Source organism: Rattus norvegicus, chromosome 8 (assembly GCF_021556685.1).
Source record: "Rattus norvegicus strain SHRSP/BbbUtx chromosome 8, alternate assembly SHRSP_T2T, whole genome shotgun sequence".
Taxonomy (NCBI): domain Eukaryota; kingdom Metazoa; phylum Chordata; class Mammalia; order Rodentia; family Muridae; genus Rattus; species Rattus norvegicus.
In genome coordinates, this window is record NC_141541.1 from 59,538,034 (window position 1) to 59,560,264 (window position 22,231).

Consider the following 22,231-nt stretch of genomic DNA (forward strand, 5'->3'; position numbering starts at 1 on the left):
GTGGCTGGCTAGCAAGCCTCAGGAATCTGTCTGTCTATTTCTGACACCATACCTGGTTTTCGCACCATGGGCTCTGGGAACCTAGCTCCTCACGTTACATAGCGACCTCTTGAACAACTAAACTAACTCCACACCCCACCCTTGGGGACAGTCTAATCCACATACCACACGCCTCAACTATGGTAATTATTTTTCTTGTTCCTGTCACCAAGTATGTGATGAAACCCAACTTTAAGATGTATTTCTGCTCTCTGTCTGAGTGTTGATCATGATAGGGAAGGCATAGTGATTAGAGGTTCTCAAGGCTGCACTGGGTAGATCAAGAAACAGTGGAACAAGACCCAAGGCTAAGTTGCAAACCTCCAGGCTGGTCATGAAGAGACACACTTCTCCAGAGATGCCCCACCCAACAAAGGTTCTACACCTTCCCAAATAATGACCACCAGCGGGGATCCAAGTGTTTAAACATATCCAAAATGTAATACCACTGATTTAAATATTGGATTAAGTAGCTTCTAACATCTCTTTTTGTATAAAAGCCACTCTTCAAAGAAATCCATACACACTATATGTGCTTGCCATTGCTCCTGGGCTCCTCCTTCAAGCTTTAGACAGCTGATCTAACCAAAGAATATCTGACTGGATTTCCCAAGTGAGGTATTTCACATAATGTTTTTCCCACTCACCTATAGATTTACTTACTGCAGTGCAGTAAGTTATCTTCAATCAGAAATAGTAACAGAAAATTCCAAAAAAAATGTACAATTTAGAACTTAGACATTTTAACTCATTAAGTGTATTAGGTCTTTTATTAGATATACTGTATGTATTCTCCTTCTCTGGTGAGTATATAGAGCATTAACATTGAATCCCGGGAGATGTATAATTAATATAATAAAAATAAAAGGTAAAAGCAACAGAACAAATATAACACATTCCTTATTTATAGTGTCATATGATATTTCAAAAATTCTTCATGGCTGTATACATGTGAGTGTGTAGTTTTTATTCTCCTAAGATTCATATGATGGTTGATGATGATTTAGTTAAATAATCCAAAATGGCAAGAAATTTTTAGCTGTACTATTTATATGTAGACTCTCCAATAATAAACTTCAATAAATCTCTCTGTCTAAACATCCAGATAATCTGTGAGTTAATTTTATTTATTTTCTTCTTTGGTAGAAAATTTCAGCCACAACAGAGGTGGCATACTGAATCCTTCCTTGTGTTTATCCAGCTTTGATATCAACATTTTGCTAGATTTATTTATTTATTTATTTATTTATTTATTTATTTATTTATTTATTTATTTATTTTTTGGTTCTTTTTTTTGGAGCTGGGGACCAAACCCAGGGCCTTGCGCTTCCTAGGCAAGCGCTCTACCACTGAGCTAAATCCCCAACCCCTTTTTGCTAGATTTATATGCTAGACTACAATTCTTTCTGTTTGCATGTCACTATGGAAATTTTAGGACAAGTTGCAGATTATGAGCGTTATGTTGTCTAAGATATATATATATATATATATATATATATATATATATATATATATATATTCCACATGAAAGTGATTTGTTCCCTCATCAATTTAATAAAATAACAATTTTTAGGGGCTGAAGAGACAGCTCAGTAGTTGAAAGTGCTGCCCACTGCTCTTGTAGAGGATCTGGGTTTGGTTCTCACCACATCTGTAACTCAAATTTCAGGGGAATCCAACGCTCACTCCTAGCTTATTTTGGCTCCCGACTACTTGTGGTACACATAAACTCATGCAGGAAAACACATATACAAAGATAATAGATTCTTTAAGATTTTTAAAAAAAATACCCATTAGACTATAAGGATACTTGTCACAACTACAAATGTATCCTTAATATCGCCAATATACAAGTCATATTCAAAATTCTCTATTAATCTTTATATAATTCCTTAAATTTAAGACCTGGTGCTTACATAATATATTTTAAGACCTTAGTTTCTTATTAAATTTAATTGTGTGTTCATGTGCTCATGAACCTGTTTGTTTCAGTGGTCCGGTTGGCCAGGGTTGTTGGATCACTCCAGAGCTGGGGTTGCTGACAGTCGAGTGCTGAGACCTGAACTTGAGTCTCCTACAAGACAGCAGTGCTCTTAACAACAGAACCATTGCCCCAGCTCATGACTGTAGTTTCTTTAAAATAGATCTCTGCCTCTCTTTAAACTATTCAATCATTAGAGACATTAAAATTCAGTCTAGTAGGATAGTTTACACTCTAGATTAGATGTATTGATGTATTTTTTGCTTGGCAGGATTGTGATCGGGTCTTTTTCCTACAAGGATGTGCTGAGGTCTTCACATTACCCTCACCACATATCATGAGACAGGCAATATTTGGCTGTCTCACTTTAGAGATGGGATTTATATTATTTCCAGTGATTTTAGGTAAACCCCACCAGATGTATTTATTATTCCATTTCCACCTCTTCCCTTGTAATTTTTCATCCACTGATGTAAAAAGTTGATGATTAATTCCCAGAGTTGCTCAGTCCTTTGACTAGGTTTTACTTTGAAGTAGGGTGTTTATATGTCACTGTTTTAGCATCTCTGTCTGAAAGTCCCTACCTCTAGACCAAATCAAGTTCAGTTATTACTGACTTGCATTTTTCTCAAGTGAGACTTCATAAGTTATAAATTGCTCATGATTTTGAATAGTGTGTAGAAGTCTCATACCATCCAATCATGGGCCTAGGATGTGAATCATCTCTTTGTTCAATATATATACACAATGTATATGCTACCTGCCCCTTAGCCACAGGTATTGGTTACCATGCCAACAGAGTGGCCATCCTGGAAATTTGACTATATTGAGGTAAAGAGCTTTCTTTTTCTAAGTGAGAAAACAGGAACCATTTCAACTCCATAAGGAAAGAGAAGAACCGTATACTGAGGTTCCTAAACCTATACATACAATAGTGTACTTTGAGATAGAATATAGCTTTTGTTATACTGTACTATTGCAGTTTTTCTATCAGTAACTGTTAATTTCCTACTGTTCCTGGTTTATTATATTACTGTCTTAATTAATAAGAGCAAATGCGTCTATGAACCCCCATGCACCATGTTTTGGGTTTTGTCTGTCTGTTTGTTTTATGTTCACACATTTTCGTTGTCTTGGGTAGGAGTGGAATTGCCCAGACCCCATGATAACTGTTTTGAAGGACTGTCGCACTTCTCAAAAATAGCCATACCTACCACTTGATACCAGTGATTAAATGACACTGATTTCTTTGCACACCGGATGACACCATACTGCTTGTCTTTAACGGCCAGGCTAGTCGGCAGTATTGCACTCATTTTTGAGTTCCTAATATTTTCATATGTTTGCTAGACATAGCTACTCTGGAGAAATTTGCTATTTTGTTTATTTGTTTTTTAATCCTGAAACTCGACTGTGGGATTCTTTGAAGATCCTCTGGGTAGAAGTTGAAAGAGTTTGGCTGAAAACCGCCAATTATAAATGTCATTGAAAGTCAAGAGTCAGTGCTTCTCAGGGAAGATTGTGCCTTTGCTCTGACATAAACAACTGAGTAGGCTCCATAGTTGCATAAATGAAATCTAAGTCCTGATTCCCTTCACTGACTGGGCAGGTTTTTTTTTTTTTTTTACTCTGTGCTCTAAACAAAGTAGCTGGGTTCCTTGGGTTCATGTAAATTCCTGGGTTTGTTTCAGTCAAAGCAATTTCTTGGCAAACTTTACTTTTGTTTATTTGCTGGAAGGGCGGGTGGGGAGACATGTTTCTTGGCACTGTTTGCACCTTGCCTGAGTAGTGGCTCATTTTGATGGATGGTGTTTGTGTTTGTCTTAGAACTATGTATGAGAGACAACAGAGAGAAAGGAAGCCAAGTGGCTGCTCTGAAAGAGGTTTCTAATTTCTGGGCTTACCCAGTGCTGCTTTGGAGCCCAGATACCCAGTGCTACGCTGAGTTGGCCAGTCCTCTCTGCACTGTGAACGTTGGAATTGAGGAGATTGGGGTAGCAACATTGGAATAGCACTGCTGATCACAAAATTGCCACCCGCATTAGCTTGGGAAGTTCTTTCCACAGCATTAAGGCTGAAATCCAAGGATTTCAATAAAAACAAGGAAAGAAATTTAAAGAGCAGAGTAGACAGCACATGGTGACTAATACAGAATGCTGTGATGTTCTCAGGAGCAACTGTGAGTCACTTGGAGGAGAGGAGCTTGAGTTTTCCCACTGATTCTGAGACATAGTATCTATCCCTTACAGGCTCATGTGACTACAGTTGAGCCCATTGGTCACCCTGACAGGGAAGGAGTTGAGTCAAAGGCTGTATATCAGCAACTGATTGATTGAGTGTGGTTACCTTATAGACATGTATTGTTTGATCACCAAGCTTGTTTGCCTATAGCAAGACATACATTCTTTGTTTTAACACTGGATCTACGCAAATCACACATGGATAGTCTCATATATTCATATATTCTCTCTCTCTCTCTCTCTCTCTCTCTCTCTCTCTCTCTCTCTTTCTCTCTCCTTCCCTCCATCCCCCTCCCCCCTTTTGGCTCCTGCGAGTTATTGAGTTACTGAGTCTTTTATTAAGCTTATAAGAAAACACCTTTTTGTTTCCGACATTCTGTGACTCAGACGGGGCTTTGGTAACAGAGGTTTTAAGCATTCCAGCCCAACTATGGAAGTAGGAAATTAGCCAGCAGTCCCTTTAACTGTGGTGGGAATCTCATTAGCCAACCTTCACCTGTGATCATTGGTGGCACCTGCTAGTTTGCTCCCTTTTAACAATACCATTTTGATAATGAATAGATGGAAGAAGAATGAGAAACTCCAGAGAAAGGATCAAAATACATATGCTCCAAGAGTTGGGTATGCCATGTGAAGATGGCCTGGCCCCCTCACATTCAGTCCTGATCCTAAGCTCCAGCTTATGTCGGCTGCATCTCTGAATGTGTCCTTTGTGATGGGTGGTAGTTCAGATAGCAATGAGCAGATGTCAAGGGGTCTCCTGGGTTTAGATACTTCCCACATATATATCTTTTATGTATTTACACGCCCATCACGTTATAAATAGTATCGATGTAGATTCCCACATCCCAGCTCTGTGTGCACCTACCCTTTCTACTCATCTTCCAGATTTAGAGTCTACAGAGTTACATGGATTGAGATAGGAAGCCATAGCTCAGCTCACTGTGCAGTCGCATGATAAACACTACAGGGATGTTCTCAGAGGAGAGGTTAGGTGTGGACGTGTTTAGGGTCAGTAGCACATGAAAGGCATCATCAAACTGGCCTAGCATAGGTGGACATGGCAGGCTGCCATGAGCCTGGTCTCACAGACTCAAATCATAGCCATGGTCACACGACAAGGAGCAAGAACTGCAGTCTCTGATCAAGACCTCTCTGGCTCCTGGGGATGTCTGTGGGTTCCATTAGCAATGCTGCACTTCAGGAGAATGAAGAGAGTTTAGGAAGTGTCTCAGCTAAGTGTGCAAAGTCCAAATCAAGAATAAGGAAAAAAAGAAAGTCAGATACCTTCTTTAGCAGAGTTTGGCCAGAAAAAGTGGAAATAGTTTATACGACAAATAGAGTTCCTTGTCATAAATATATCTTGTAAGAAAATGTTAGAAAAAAATACCACTTTTTAGGAAAGTGGAGATACAGTATTTGAGTACAATAACTAGGTATCTTGGAAGAACTTGGAGTGCTTAAAAGATTCATATATTCCAGTGACTCATGTCCCTCTTACAGATATCTCCCTGAAGGCATGGGCTTAATGCAGGAAGCTTGTGGACAATGTGAACATATGCTTCCCAGAGCTTAGTTAATAATTTCAAAGAAGGTATTCAATGCTGAGAACTTTGGCTGATCACAGCCACTAGGGTGGATGCTCAGATATTCTGCAGTAGCTGCCAGTCACTAAGAGCTACAGCGAAGGGACAGAAATTAATTGAGCAAACAAAAATGACCAGGCAAACTCCATTCTTATTAACGAGTGCTGCTGTTTTCTCACTTCTGGGACAGTTGACCAGCTGAGAGCAGTGTGTTATACATGCATCTGTCTATAAGAACCTCTCTTATAATAAATGGATGGTTGGCTTTTTTGTCATTCCTTTGCTCTAGGATGTATACTTGTTCTGTTTATTAGGATTTTCATGTTTCATGCTTGGGGGAGTGGAATGTTAAACCTTATCTTAGGTAGGGTTTCTACTGATGTGGTAAAACATCATGACCAAAAGCCACTTGGTGAGGAAAGGGTTTATTTCAGCCTGGAGTTCCACATTGCTATCTATCACTGAAGGAAGTCAGGATGGGAACTCAAATAGAATAGAAACCTGGAGGCAGAGGCCATGGGAGAATGCTGCCTACTGACTTGCTTCCTATGGCTTGCTCAATTTGCTTTCTGATAGCATCCAGGACCACCATCCCGAGGGTAGTACCATCCACCATGAGCTGTGCCCTCCTACATCAATTATTAATTAAGAACAGGTATCACAGGCATACCTACAGGCCAATCTGATAGAGCCATTCTCTCAATTGAAGTTCTGTCCTCCAAAACAAATCTAGCTTGTGTCATGTTGACATGAAACTAGCCAGCACAAACTTCCAGTACTCTTCACATGGGAGCAAAGCTGAGTCTATAGAGAGATGGGTGAGGACTTAAAAGATGAGTGTGGATGCATGCAGAAGGAAAGACACAGGTGTTGACCACTCAATTGTGAAATGATTAACAACTTCAGAGCCATATCCAAGTCCGGAGCTTATAAAGCTCCAGTACAAAGTGACTACAAACACAAAGGGTTGACTTCATATGATTTTCTTGAGCAGAATTGGTGCCATCCAAAATGGGAAATTGTACTCTTGGTAGTGGCATCAGTATCCCTGAAGTAGACCGAATGTGTTGTGGGGTGGAGACTGGTGTTAGGATGGTGTGCAGCCCTACACAGCTGGCAGCCTTGGCAGACGCACAGTGGGTAGGGCTGGTGGGAGCCATCAACACAGTGGATCCTTTGTTATTGGTGGTGACAGAAGTCATCATGGCCGTGCTCACGAATGGAAGATCAAAGTGGAAGGAAGGTAAGGGCTAAGAGCCAGCCAAAGAATGAGCTTGGACCTTCCCACAGGTATTTAAGAGGAATGTCAAGACTTTGGCTTTCCTAAAGGTTGAATGTAGGATTTTTGTTTTCTTACTACAATCCTATTTTGTGCCAGTGTGGCCTGGAAAAAACTCAGATGATACTACAAAGAGGGAAAGGGGTTGGAACCCCAACTAACACCCTGTTCCTCGTCTGGTTTTGATTGATGCTCTCTGTCTCAGGTCAGTTAGAGCTTGGCAGGGGGAGGGCCAGGTAGTTTTCTTGGATTCAGATGGGTAAGCAGTTCTTTTGGCTGAGTGTAAGAAAGAACTCTGGAACCAGCTGGGAAACGTAGAAATTCCAAACTCTGGTAACACCAAAGGAAATTCTTGGAGTTGGGAATGGAAAAAAAAAAAGGAGTCAAATCTCCTGGGAGCATTTTAGCTTTAGGCTCTTGAGACAGTGGAGTAGATGAGAGGAGGATGAAATCTGACAGGAGGGCAGTTGAGTTAAAGAGAAAAGCAGGTACAATTAAAGGGCAGTCAGGCAGGGAGCCAGGGAGAAAAGTTTGTGGAAACTAGAATGACATGGGCTATATACCAGACAAAGAACATACTATGCTTACAGATTAAAATCCAGGGAAGAGCTGCTTAACTCGGCTCTTAAAAGAAATGCCCACTGGCCTGAGGATGTGGTTGGTAAAGTAGTTGCTTACCGTGCACATGACCATGAGTTTGACCCAAGCACTGCGTAAGCCAGATGTTATGGGTCATGTTTCTAATCCAATAACTGTCGAGGTAGAGGCAGGGAGGTCAGAAATACAAGGTCATCTTTGCCTTCATAGTGGTTTAGAGGTTCTGTGAGACATCTGCACGATGACAACGCCTCGCCTCAAAGAGCAAACAAAACCCAGGGGAGAAATGAGGATTAAATAGAATGTGGCAGGGATATGAGAGAACAGACTGACTTGAAGGATAGAGGAAAGTATGACATTTGGCTATAATGAGATCTCTGTAGGGAAGCCAGATCACTGTAGAAATTCACTGAGGTCCCCTCCCCCTCATTAGCAACCTAGTACAACCCCAGCACACAGTAGGCTCTTAATGGATATTGATAAACTGAAAGCTTTTTCTCACATCATATGTTTGCAGATAGAGTCAGAAATGGGGTTTCCACAGGGCATACTCCTCCTTTATCTGAATCAGTACCTTTAAAAATATATTTTAGTTCTAGGATATATTTTTCTCATTTTATTTTGAAAGATAAACATTTATATCCATCATAGTTCTCTGGTTTTTAAAAGCTATAGGCTGAGACAGTTCAGCCTCTAGAGTTTCTGGGCTATTTGGATTCCAGCGCTTAGCTTGAGCCACTGACAGAAGCACACTTACTTACCGGTTTAGCATTGGGAGTTGGTGCCTGTGAAAGTGGCGTGATGGGGCAAGAGGGAGACTATTGCTTGTGCTCCTCCTCATTTGCTCTTCTACCCACTTCCTGTTTACAAGTGTAAATGAAGGGCTGAGGTGAGTGAGAGAGGATCACAGCCAACGTTATTTTTCTGTGCTTTCTGTGTTCCAACTTCATGTCTTAGTAGACAAGTGACTTAAGTCCGGGTCTCCAAACTGTCCACTCCCATATGAACAAATTAAGTATTAAGTCATCACGAAGGAAGTAGTAATATCACGGGATCCAGATTCATCTGTTCCCTATAACCTTGAGAATGTTGTCTAACTTCCTCTAGTATTGGTTTCCTCATCTGTCTAATGTATTTGGAGTAAATCAGCTCTAAAGTCCTGGTTGACTCAATGTTTCTCATTTCTACTCAGAGATTTCAAAAAAAATCACATTTTTTGTTTGTTGACCATGTACTGTGGCTTTGAACTTTATTCCGAAATGGAATAATCTCAGTGATAGGGTTGGAAGCATCAGGATAGGGTTCAAGATGGAGAGAGTTCTCTATAAAGGAGAACGTTCACTCCAGAACTGGAGATGAAACACACATATGAGGCTGTGAGTTAAATCTCTAACAATGTCCCCAAATAAGGAAATAGAAAGTAAACAAAACCATCTCCATGACCTATATTCTGAATATTATGAGGAAAGGAAAACCTAATGATTTTCTCATAACACACACATGCACACACACACACACACACACACACATTAGTAATGTGGTTTGTATTTAAAGTATCACTTGTTCATTGACTAAATATTTGCTGAGCATCAACAACATACTAATTTTCTTTAGCTAAGACTTGAGTTATAGTTCATAGAGTTTCTAAGAAACAACTTAGGTTGTCTTTCAGTGATTTCAATAGAGTGTCATAATTTGTAGAAAGATGAGTTTATTTAATGAGTTAGCAGCAGAGTGTGTTCTGAATATTGAGAAAAGAGAATAAAAAGACTTAAAGAGACTTGGAAATATTAAATAGAGCTATTTAAATAAAAATTTCCTTAAATAATAGAGTTTAATAAAAACTCTACATATGTTCATATGTATGCATGCATTATATATATTTATGAGGTGGTGTTGAGAGCCATTTGTTTTGGATACTAAATTTGGAGCAGGATCTCCATAAAGTAAAGCCAGGATGTTGGACTAAGACTTATCTAGGAGAGCTAATTAGGACTCTAATTGCAAATGACAGAAAACTGGCACCAGTGTAGCTTAAGCAACTAATAGATTAGCTGAAGAATTGAAAAGCCCATGTGCCTAGCTGTCTATAGTAAGATTTATATAGAGACTTGGCTGCTGTCAAAAGGATAATGATGTTTCTCAGTTCTCCTTCCTCTAGGGTGTTTCTCTTCTGAAGCAAGCTGTAGTTTCTCTAAGTAGAAACTCTCCACTCTTTCTTGTCACTCTAGCAAAAGCTTTGCCATTCATTCTGGTTGGTCTTGAATGACGTATGTGTTGATCCTTGAACTAATCACTCTGGCCAGAGAGAAGGAAATAAATCTATTGGCTTCAAATCACATATTCCACCTGTGTCATTGTGGGCCAAGCTGTGGAAAGGATGTCTCTTAGAGAACAGTAGGGAAGCCATCTTTAGTAGCAGGGGAAATAAATGGGCATTAGGAGTGAAAACTATAAAAGTTACTCCCTGAGAATTTCCAGGAAATATCCTAGAAGAAAAAACCCAGAAGTGAGTGTTTCAAAGGAAATGGTGATTGGATGATCAAAGGGCTTCCTGTATCTGAGGCAGGAGAGAAACAAAATAGGACAAAGAGATGTTGAGAGAAAAGCTTCTGCAAAGTTATATGCATTGGAATTAAGGGAATAGAAGCTGTGCTGTGGTTGGAATTCAACTATCAGGGAGAGGCAGTTATGATAGAAAAGCTGATTATGGAAGTGCTTAAGCCTAGGCCTCTCTTGCAAACTCTGTGTCTTAAACAAGGGCTTGTGTTTAGATGGTTTATTTTGAGATGGGATCCAAGGGAATAAGAGTGAGAGAACAGGGATCATGAAGAAGAAGTGGGATTTAAATGGAAGGACATTTCAGAGCATCAGTTATCAGTTCAGTGCTCGATCCCGATGGGATCTTCTCAGGACTATTTGCACAAATGTGAGGCAGCCAACCTGAATGACAAGACAACCTCATGACTGACAAGAGGGGAGCATCTTACCCCATAGTTGCTACTCTATTCGCTCACCGTTGGCTCTTGAGTGTAATTCTCTCATGTTTAGGGACCATACAGGAATCTATACATAGTATTTCTTTTAACTCTACTTCAGTTAAGTCCAGAGTATGGATCTAAGAGGTTTTGCCCATCAATGTGGGGAGAAGCCCAAGCGGAACTGGAACAAAGTTAAAGTTGAGAACAGGTTGAGACCTTGACAAACATGCAGCCTTATTATGTACACCTTGGGATCTTATGCTTTGTTAGTGAGCCACATCCATTGTTAACTAGCTCCAGTTTCTGCAGTTTTGTGAGTTGTTGGGACAAGGCATGATTGCCACCACTCCAGAAAGTTCCAAGGCTATAACACAAAGTCTGCTCTGATTACAGTCCACACCATCGCCCAGCAGCTCTATCGGTGCAGTTTGCTTATAGAGGTGAAAACTTAAATTTCCATCTTAAAGTAGTTGAGTTTTTCACTTGCTTAGCCTCTTTGGAGTTTAGATGGTTCCTTCCTTTGTCATTATTGATTGACATAGAATTGGATTTGAAGTCACCATAATGAACCTTCCAAGTTCTCTACTACAATGCATGACAGAACACTAGCCTCTCACAGTAGTTAGACTTGCATCTAATCACTGTTATCTTTTCTTTGTTTATTGGCTCACTGATGTGAGGAACCCATTGAGAGTGATAACTTGGAGTCCATAAACATCTCCTAGTAGAAGTCTCTCTTCACTCAATTCCAATTGTTAAGACATTGAATCTGGAAGCATGCCAATGGATGAGGGCAAAAGCAAAGAAATCCATAGATGGATCCATGAGATGGCGCTTTGAAGGGCCAATTTTATATTTATAAAATAAATCCCTTTGTTTTGTGACATAACATTCTAGATATTTGATATCCAGCACTGTATGTCAACTAGTAGTTTAATATGTTTAGCTTATCTTTAATCTTAAATATCTTATTATACTTTATATATGGTGTAATAAATATGGTAGATAGCCATCTTAGGACCAGTCTTAACCAAGCCTTAGGTAGAGCATCATTATTCTAGGCAAGCTGAATCCAGGTGGTAAGGATCATGATGAAGCTAGTCTCCTGTGACTGTATGTTTATTGTTACAAGTCTGAAAAAAAAAACGTTGTGCAAGGCCCATTGCTGCTGATAAGGCATTCTAGAAGTCCCCTGCAGAAGTTCTAGCAGAGACACTGAAGCAGGAGGTATAGATTCATTCCTTGAAGAGCCTCCATCCTCTCTATCAGGATGAAGGACTGTCCCTCTAGGGCTGTGTCCAGTGACTGGCTGGTTTCCTCATGGCTGATACTGTGTTGAAGACTTAGAGTAGCTTATGCTGATGCCAATTTGGACACTCACCTCTGGTAATAGCTGGGTCAATCTTAGAAAAAGGGATTCTGTCCTACTGGGCATAGCTTCTAGAACACATAAATAGCCCATTCGATAAGCACTGCAATGGCTTCGTGAGAAAGGCTGTCTGACGTCCTCATAGCAAGTTATCTTCTTTACCTGCATGTTGAGTGGCTTTTTTCTGGTGGCATTACATGAAGAAGCAAAGTTCCACACATTTAGTGGTCCTTCCCATTGGCATGCACATATTACTCCCTGCAAGTTCCCTGCCTCCTGCCTTTCCGTCAGTCTTCTTGAAGACTCTAGTCAACCGAAGAAGCCATTTACTATTTTTTTCTCAACATTCAGCCACTCCTTGCCAAGTAAATGTCTATCCATATGAATTTCAGCTCTACTAATAACCAGGACTTCCTTTTGACACTGTCCACACAAGTTATGCCCAAGTACAGCTGTGGTCAACAGTAGTTTATCTTAACCAGTACCAAAAAAAATTATGCTCACTGGGCTCATGATGGGAGGGTAAAAGCAGAAAATCTGCTTCCCATGTTCTTTTCTTATATGCCATTGTTCACTGGGTACCCCTCTGTCAGTGTAGCAGATGTAGGAGACATGGGCACCTTTTCGTTTGGGGCTCATGGCTGTGCTTTTTGTCCTACTCTGGATCAATGCACAGTCTTACCACTTTCTAGTGCATGTGTGGTGTTTGACTACTGTACCCACACCAACTTCTGATACATTTTTAAACCTCCATGCCATGAAAAATACCTCTAACCATACCAGAGCTTATAGCTTAGAAGACTCTTCTAGTTCACTGACAAGGAAGAATGTCCTAGTTTTGGAACTCCAAGGTTCTCACAATGACATTGACAGACACTGTAGTTAGCACCTTTTTGGATCACACTGTCTTTAGTGTTTCTAGGCCTACTGGCTCATAGGCCTAAATCATACACTTATATTTGCACAAGCAAACGGCCATGAAATCAAAGGGTGAGACATCATTGGCTGGTGCTAAATTTTAGGAGGATTTGTCAGGAGGCAGCTGATATTGAGGAAAGCACATAACAACATGCTTAGCAGCAGAGATGGACAAATCACAGGCTTTCATTATGTGGAGTCCATACCAAGAGTGCAGTACTGGATTCTAAAGTTGTATTATCATCAGCAAATTAATATAGCCCAGGTCCTTAAGGAGTTTTGCCTAATGGGGGAGACTTGTATTAAGTTATTATGCAAATGAGTATAAAGTTGCTCCTTTTCCTCCAGATTGCTAGCCTTCTAATCTGATTCTATCTTCCAACCCTAATTGCTTAAGTTCTTGACACAGACTTACCTACCAGTTGTTTCTTGCTGTTAATATCCACCATTGATCTGGATTGTTGGTGGTAGACTAGAAGTAGCAGGAACAATGTTGGAATGGTTCTCTTGGGACTCAAGGCAGGAACCTGGATGCAGGAACTGAAGCAGAGACCATGGAGGCTTGCTCAGCCTGTTTTCTTAGGGAACTCAGATCCACTGCCCAAGCACAGCACCACCCAAAGGAAGATGGGCTCTTCCACATCAATCATCAATTAAGAAAACACCACACACACTTGCCCACAGGCCAGTGTGATGGTGAGAATTCCTCAACTGAGGTTCCTTCTTCCCAGCCAAATCTAGATTTACATAGTGTCAAAAAAAAAAAAAAGGAGCAGAAGCGAAACAAGATTGGAGTCTCAGGGCTGCAGAGGGCTGTTTCTGGCTGCCCAGTCAGATTGCTAAGCAGTGAAAAGCAAAATAAACAAGCAGAACTCAAGAGGGCTGTTGTTGAGCCATGTGTGCCCTGCAGGCAAATTGGCTAGGGTGGGAAGACAGCAGGACTCCTACAACTACTGCCAAGGTGCATCCTTCAGGGATATAGCTAGGTGCTCAGTGTAGATGGATCTGAAAAAAATACAAAACACAACCAAAAAAACAACCGAGCTTTCAACACAGGGAATGGTGCTGGTCCCCTTGTGCTTCATTTGAAAGCAAGAATGTGGGGCAATAAATATTTTTGTTCTGCTACATGTGGATATCCAGTTGAGCCACTAACCAGAGAACATACACAGGCTGGACCCAGGCCTCCCTGCACATAGGTAGCAGATGTGCAGCTTGGTCTTCATGTGGGTCCCGAACAACTGGAGCGGGGCTATCCCAAAAGCTGTTACCTGTTTGTGGGATATGTTCTAGCTGAGCTGCCTTGTGTGGCCTCAGTGGGAGAGGAAGCACCTAGCCTCGAAGAGACTTGAAGTGCCAGGGTAGTGCCCAGTGACTTAGAGGAGGGGAATTTGGGGGAAGGATTGTGACGGGGGTGACTAGGGGGGAGGGGCAGTGAGCAGGATGTAAAGTGAATAAGTAAAAATGAGTAAATAAATATTAAAAAAAGAAGACAAGAGGTAATATACAGTGTACAAGTTCTTGGGTCTCAAATTCTATTGGAAGAATCTCCTCTAGCATCCAGAGCTGTTTTTGAGATGATCATGAGAGCTGCTACACTCACTGTGATTGTCTTCTCCCACACTGCAAGATGACCTGGAAGTTGTGTTGTTGTGGGTAAAGAGAATAGACAAGTCATAGGTGATTAAATTTGAAAATTGAAGACATCAGATCCAGAGGCCAGTAGTTATGGTTTGAGTGACCTTCATGGATTAAGTTAACTAATTTAACTAAATTCTTGTTCTCCTAACTGGCAAATAAACGTACTAATGTCACTTACCTTGCCTCCATCACAGAAAGGTCATGAATAGTCACTGAAATAAAAGTCTTTTGAACAATTAAATGTGATTGTTTAATTAGATCTGATAAACTAATTTGGGGTATTTAGCTAGCCATGTTAGCAAGAAAAAAATATTTTTGTGCATGTGCTCAGTCTATGTCCAAGTTTCTTCATCTCTCAATGTTGGCTCCTGAGAGTTCCTAGTGTTGCACTGAACAAGGGAATGTTAGTCCTCTGGCCTAGCAGGACTCACTCTGTGCCTCTGTGCTTTCCTGACGCCTCTGCCAAGTATTCACAAATGCACTGAGAGGGTCCCATGGTTACCATGGTTTCTCTCACTTAGGATCTGCTGCTGACTTGCAACTCATCACTCCTCCCAGAAGGGAAAATCTCTCATTCAATTTACTACTTCCTTTTTGTGGCTTTGTAACCACCAAACTCTTCTGATGGTTTGTCATTCTTCAATATTTCTTCTAGGCAATTCATAAGCACCACTAGAGAGGGAATCATTCTTCTATTTAATTTAGGTGTGATTCTTTTGAGATCGGGTCTCATCATTGGACCAAGACTGGTCTTCAACTCCTATGTAGCTGAGGCAGGCCTTGAACTTCGGCTTCTTTGTGAGTGGATTACAGATCTGAGCTACTGGACCCAGTTCATTTTCATACTTTATTATTTTTAAAATTTATTTATTTATTTATTTATTTATTTATTTATTTATTTATTTATGTGCATGTGTTTGTGTATGTGTGTGGTCATTAAGGTCAGAAGAAAGGATCCCGTGGAGCTCGAGTTCCAGAACGTATGAGCTACCTGATGTGGGTACTGGGAATCACACTTGGGTTCTGTAAGCGTCGTAAACCTTAACCTCCGAGTCTTCCTTCCAGCCCCATTCCCGTGCCTTAAGTCGTGATCTTTTACTGCATCTTAGCACACTTTTCCCAGTTACCCATTTAATGGTTGTGGTTTATATGACTTTTTTATTGCTTACTTTATTTATTTACATTTCAAATTCTCCTTCCCAGTTTACCCTCCAACCCCCCTCCTCCAAATTGTCCCCTCTCTCTGCATGAGGGTGCTCCCCACCCACACAGTCCTGCCCCACCACCCTAGCATCCCCCTACGCTGGGGCATCGAGCCTTCACAGGACCAAGGGTTTCCCCTCCCATTGATGCCAGACAAGGCAATTCTCTGATACATATGCAACTGGAGCCATGGGAGCTCTGAGGGGTTGATATTGTGGTTCTTCCTATGGGTTTGCAAGCCCCTTCAGCTCCTTCTGTCTTTCCCCTTAACTCCTTCATTGGGGTCCCCATCCTCAGTCCAATGGTTGGCTGCAAACACCCACGTCTGTATTGGTAAGGCTCTGACAGAGCCTCTCAGGAGACATCCCTATCAGGCTCCTTTCAGCAAGCACTTCTTGGCATCAGCAAGTGTCCGGGTTTGGTGACTACATATGGGATAGATCCCCAGGTGGGGCAATCTCTGGATGGCCTTTCCTTCAGTCTCTGCTCCACTCTTTGTCCCTGTATTTCCTTTAGACAAGACCAATTCTGGGTTAAAATTTTGTGAAGGTTGGTGGCCTCATCCCTCAACTGGGAGCTGTGCCTAACCTCTGAATATGGTCTCTACAGGTTCTCTCTCCCCTTTGTTGGGTATTTCAGCTAATGTCATCCCCACTGGGTCCTGGGAGCCTCTTGCTCTCTGGCATCTCAGACTTTCTGGTGTCTACAATCAGTTCCCCATCCCCCATTGCTACACACCTCTCTTCAATTTCCTGACCCTCTGTACATCTCTCCCATCTCCTCCCATACCTCATCCTGCCCCCTTTCCCTCTCCTTCTCCTGTCTTCCTCCAAAGTCCCTCCTACCCTCAACCTCCTGTTACTATTTTGTTTCCCATTCTAAGTAGGACTGAGGCACACACTCTTTGGTCTTCCTTTTTCTTGACCTTTATATGGTCTCTAACTTGTATCTGTTCTCAAATATAATCCCTACCCTAAATGTGAATTTGCTCTTACATTAAAGGTGGGGAAAATCTTACCATGGATACTCTATGGAATTCCCAACAAGTCCATTGCGTATTCTTGGAACTTACGTTTGGAATATTTATTATGCCTTTAAACCTCTTGCTTCCAGTCCTATTTGTTTCCAAAAAGATCCAAATTGGCTTACAATGATTATTTCTGAAGTGGAGATGCCACAGTAGGAAAACCACACACATGAATAGACAACCTGGGAAGAACACATTCAAGAAACAGGAATATCATGGTTCTTGCATTTGTTCTAGAAGCAAAGAGAGAAAACATGAAAGACTAAAACTCAGCTTTTAAAACCAATATGAAGTAAGTGCCAAGAGCCTTCGTGACCATTGTATTTCCCTTGCAACTAGCTGGGAAATTTCTGGACATTTCCTAACTTTTCAGTGTCAGGGAAGCTATTCCAGGTTCCTTATCTGTCATTCAGGGAGCTGTGTGGAGGTGGGAAAATAATCCAGTTTATAAATTGGCTCTGAGAATTCAGTAAGGTGTTTATGAAACCCTAGCAGCACACTTTGCACATTATAAACATGTGTTAAATAGTGCCTGTGTTTTCTAGAACATTCCTTTGGGAAGGTGCCACTATCTACACTTCACAAATTAGACACCATCACTTGGCTGTGTCACTGGTATGTGAATAGTTCTGATTCTAACCCAGGGATCACTCACAAAACCTCTCTTATCTTCTGTATCTGTCAGCTTTTGCCAAATGTGGCCTTTGCTTTTTTAAGAACAATGAACACCACCGTGTCCATTTCAGGATGCATTTGTCTGGGGCAATTTCTCACTCTCCACAAGGACCTTCAGATTTACTTTGGACTCTAGCTCTGAGAAATATTTCTGTAAGGCGTTAGATTTCCACTAAGTTCATACACACAGAGGAGCAGCTCCTACCCCCACCCATGCACCTGACCCACACTGGTCACACAAGGAACCCACCCCATCTTTCAGGAATGGATTTATTGGCCTAATCAGAGGGGTATTTTCCTGACAGAAATAGACTTCCTAGTCCTCTATGATGCCCTTCCCTCTGTGTCCTCCCAAATGAGGTGAAAAGAAACATTTACCTCACTCTGCAACAGTCCCTAGTTCCCAGGCTGCCCCCCCTTGTTTGGGTTCTCGTTTTCACCTCCTTGGCAACAGGCTCCTCCTAGGCGTTCTGGGCTCTTAGCCACAGGATTCCAGGATGTTCCTGGCAGGCACGAGAAAAGGGCCAACATCCCCTGGCTGTCTCTTTACTAGTTACTCTGCTAGTTTACTCTGTACACATTCTGAGCTGGATTTGGAATGTGGCCACCTAGGATCCATGGGCTCTACCTCTGCCTTGTCCCTCCGGGCTTTAGGTTCTGGCATGGAATTCTAGAGGGCACGAGTGAGCTATGGTACCAGACTACATCTGTTGGTGTGTGTGTGTGTGTGTGTGTGTGTGTGTGTGTGTGTGTGTGTGTTTTCCATCAGCTGCTGCTATAGGCTGTTGTTGGCCAGAGTATCTCTCGGTTGAATAACTGAGCCTGTATAGCTTTAGCTTTGAATTAAACAGGTATAATTGACTTAGGACAAACATTCAAACCAGTACTGATTATAGTTGGATTCTCACATTGTAGTGTGTGGATTAGTTACTTAGCTCCTTCCTGGGACTAAAGGAAGGAAGGCTTATTCTGGCTCACTTCTGATCGTATAATTCATCACGGCTTGGAAGGTATGGTGGTAGGTGCTGCTAGTGGCTGTGGTGGTGGCAGCTTGCTTACATCTCACTGGATTAGGAAGCAGGAAGAGGACCAAAGAGCATGGCCATGAAAACCTCAAGGCAGCAAAGCTTCCACTTACCACAGTTTGGTCCCGCCTTCTAAAGGTTCCATAACCTTCCAAAACAGTGCCACAGCTGGTGACCAAATTAGTCAAACATGTGAATACACGGAATACATTTCACACTCAAACCATAAGTAAGTATATGTGCCAGGTGGCTTTATGTTGCCTTGATATACAATAGAGTTATGTGAGAGGTGGGACGCTCAACTGAAAATAAAAAGTGCTTCCATAAGTTCAGATTGTAGGCAAAGCCTGTAGGTCATTTTCTTAATTAATAATTGATGGAGAAGAGCCCAACCTATTGTGGGTAGGACCATCCCTAGGTTGGTAGTCCTAAGCTGAGTAAGACATGAGGAGCAAGCCAGTGAACAACACTCTACACTGGTCCACGCCTCCTGGTTCTTGCCTTGGCTTCCTTCAGTGAACTGTGGTTTGATTCTATAAACCAAGCAAACACCTTTCTAAGTTACTTTTGGGCATGGTGTTTCATCACAGTGACAGCAGCCTTGAGTAAGCCAGTGTATAAAACACAGCTTATTAAGAAGACGATGAGGCTTAAATCCTCATTTAGATGACTCCCACCAGGCCAATATTCTTTTTTAATAGAATATGCTTGGGTGTTCTCTCTCTCTCTCTCTCTCTCTCTCTCTCTCTCTCTCTCTCTCTCTCTCTCTCTCTCCCTCTCTCTCTTTCTCTCTCTCTCTCTCTCTCTCTCTCTCTCTCTCTCTCTGTCTCATTGTGAATAGACACAGTGCTTTGCAAACTTTGCAAAATTTTGTAAAATCATTATCTTTTCTGCTTAGTTCTTAGATTTACAGCAATTTTTCCAGGTTAAGCACTAGTTCCTAGTACCTAAGCATCTCGCCCTGTTCACAGAAGTATACTCTCTGCTTTCACCAGTGGTCCTGAATGACAAAACGGGTTCTGATGTCTTAGTTCAGTGTCCCATCTTATTTTCCAGCATTTTGATTCAGTCGGATTCACAGGGACTTGGACTCACTGCATGTTGAATTGTAATGTTGGATTTTTCTCTTTAAATTCAAGGCAGATATGGGAAGTTGAATTTGAACTGAAGCGAATGAGGAGAAAAAAAATGCACTTTCCGACTTGAAATTATTTTCCAACTCCACAGGAGAATGAGTTTCCACTGGTGCCTGATTTTGTGTTATCATCAAGCATGTAGAGGGGAAGCTCCTCTCTGAGTGCACCCTAAAGCTGTCTTCTCTTTCTTATATTCCTCACTAGTTCTTAGGTCTCTCATTTCAGTGGCCCTGGGATTCAGTGCCTGGCATCAGAGTGTAGGATATACAGAGAGATTCTGGAGTGGCAGATCCTGGCTTTGGGTCTCAAGTGTGCCAGTCACCAGGTCAGTGATGTTAAAGAGGTATCTTCTGTTTCATGACCATCACTTTCTCATTGTAAGGTGGATGCAATCAGCTCATAGCAAGGAGGGAAATCCTCCAAGGAGATAATGTGAGTGAAACACTTTGGCCAACTATAAACATTTGACAAGTATTGGTTGCTTTTGTTTAACTTTTGATTCCCTCAAGTCTATCTACCTACCTAACCTAGCATGCTCTATTTCAATATAAAAATTTCTATCTTCTTTATCCTGCAGCACCTCTTGCCAAGTTTACAGTTTGTGAGATCAGTTGGGCTGGAGAAAGACTAGCAAAGCTGGAAAAGCAGATATATGGCTCCGCTGATAACACCTCCCATACATGACCAAGGCAGGGGCTACATCCTGAGGCATTATGATTCAGGACCTTAAGATATGGACAAGTCCCAGAGAAATCACTATGGCTGTCATTCACCTTGGAGAGGCCAAGGACATATGTAGGGCTTCAGCTCTACAAGCAGTGGAGCAAGGGAACTAAAAGGAATACTGGGGTTTAGGGCTTTGTATAGGAAATCATCTAAAAAAAATTCATGGTTAACACAGATTGGTTAAATGTTCTGGAAAGGATTAAGGAGGAAGGGAGGGAGGGAGGGAGGGAGGGAGAGAGAGAGAGAGAGAGAGAGAGAGAGAGAGAGAGAGAGAGAGAGAGAGAGATCAACTGGGCCTAGCTCACAACTTTCTTGGTATGTCTGTTACTCTGAGCTTCATCAACTCCTTTCAATAAAACTTAGTAACATTCTTCTAAATCACTCCAGGAACCTAGGAAGCTACTGATGGAATAGTCAACCAGTAACCCATTCTTTTTTGAGGAATAATATCTTTGTGTACCCCAAACTGACCTAAAGCCTTCTTTGCACCTGATTCTTCCTCTAAAGCACTAGGATTATATGCCAGGCAAGAATCCAAGTATTTTATTTGGAGTTACACCTCCCTACATAATAGCACTTTAGTCTACCAGATATAGTTCCGAATCCATCACATACGTTAACTCACCTTGGCAATGATCTCAGTAAATATGCACAATTTCATTTTTATGGACAAAGAACCTGAGGCAGAGAGAGGTTAGGTAGCTTTCCCAAGGTTGCACAGTCTATTAGAGACCAAAGTAAGAATTAAATCAAACCATTTGGCTCCAGTCTTAAGGCATTAGTAAAAGAAAAGCAACAGTTTGGGTAGGTACAAATAAAACAACTTATTTTTAAATCTTCCATCTTTTACTCAATAAAGAATACTTGGAATAGCCAGTTTCTAAGTTGTATAGACCTAATTATATTGTGTGGCTATTATTATGAGCAAAGGTACTATATTGATATTATAAAGAGCAAAAGTAAGCTCATTAGAGAAGAATAGGAACTTTTCTCCCACCAATCAATGGTAAATGGAAGTTGTGTGGTATACGAATTTTCTCCTATGGCAATTTTCTCCCAAATGGAGGAAGGAAACTCGTTAAGACTCAGGAAGTAAATAAAACTTACAAGGCTCAAGAAGTAAACCTAACCAGTCCACAAAACTAACAAAACTTAGAATATTAACACTACTTTACTGCTGATGAGGAAAGGCATTGCCACCTGTGCTTCCTGCAAGTCTTGTGTAGGAAGTTCCAGAGATGAGACTTTTTTGATCCCTCCCATGCTGGCTGAACTAGAATTTTCAGTGACAAAGCTGCGATTGATTCATACATGCTCCTGTCAGTAACTATGCTCATGCTCCTGTAGATAGCCCTGATGCACTCATTGGTTCACTTATACTTAGGATTATTTCTTTCGTCTGTCTTTGGTATCCTATTTAAGGTGTATTCATGCTTGTTAACATCTCTGCAGAAAATGTCACAAAACAAGGTGACACTTCCTTTCTGCCTTGGAGCACAGACTGTTCATGTATATGTATCTATCTATCTATCTATCTATCTATCTATCTATCTATCTATCTATCTATCTACCTATCTATCTATTAATCTAATCTATCTATCTGTGTTTATGTGTGCAATTTACACATGTTGCATTGATCTATAGATCTTCTGATTAGTTAAATATCTATATTCCCTATATTTTGAGTATAGAGTGCCCTGTTTTGGTGGTTGTTGTACATGCAGTATAGTATTCTAAAATTTGTCATGAATGGTTCAGAATCTCCTCCTGCTGGAAGCAATTGCTGACTGGGGTTATTTTTTCCCACT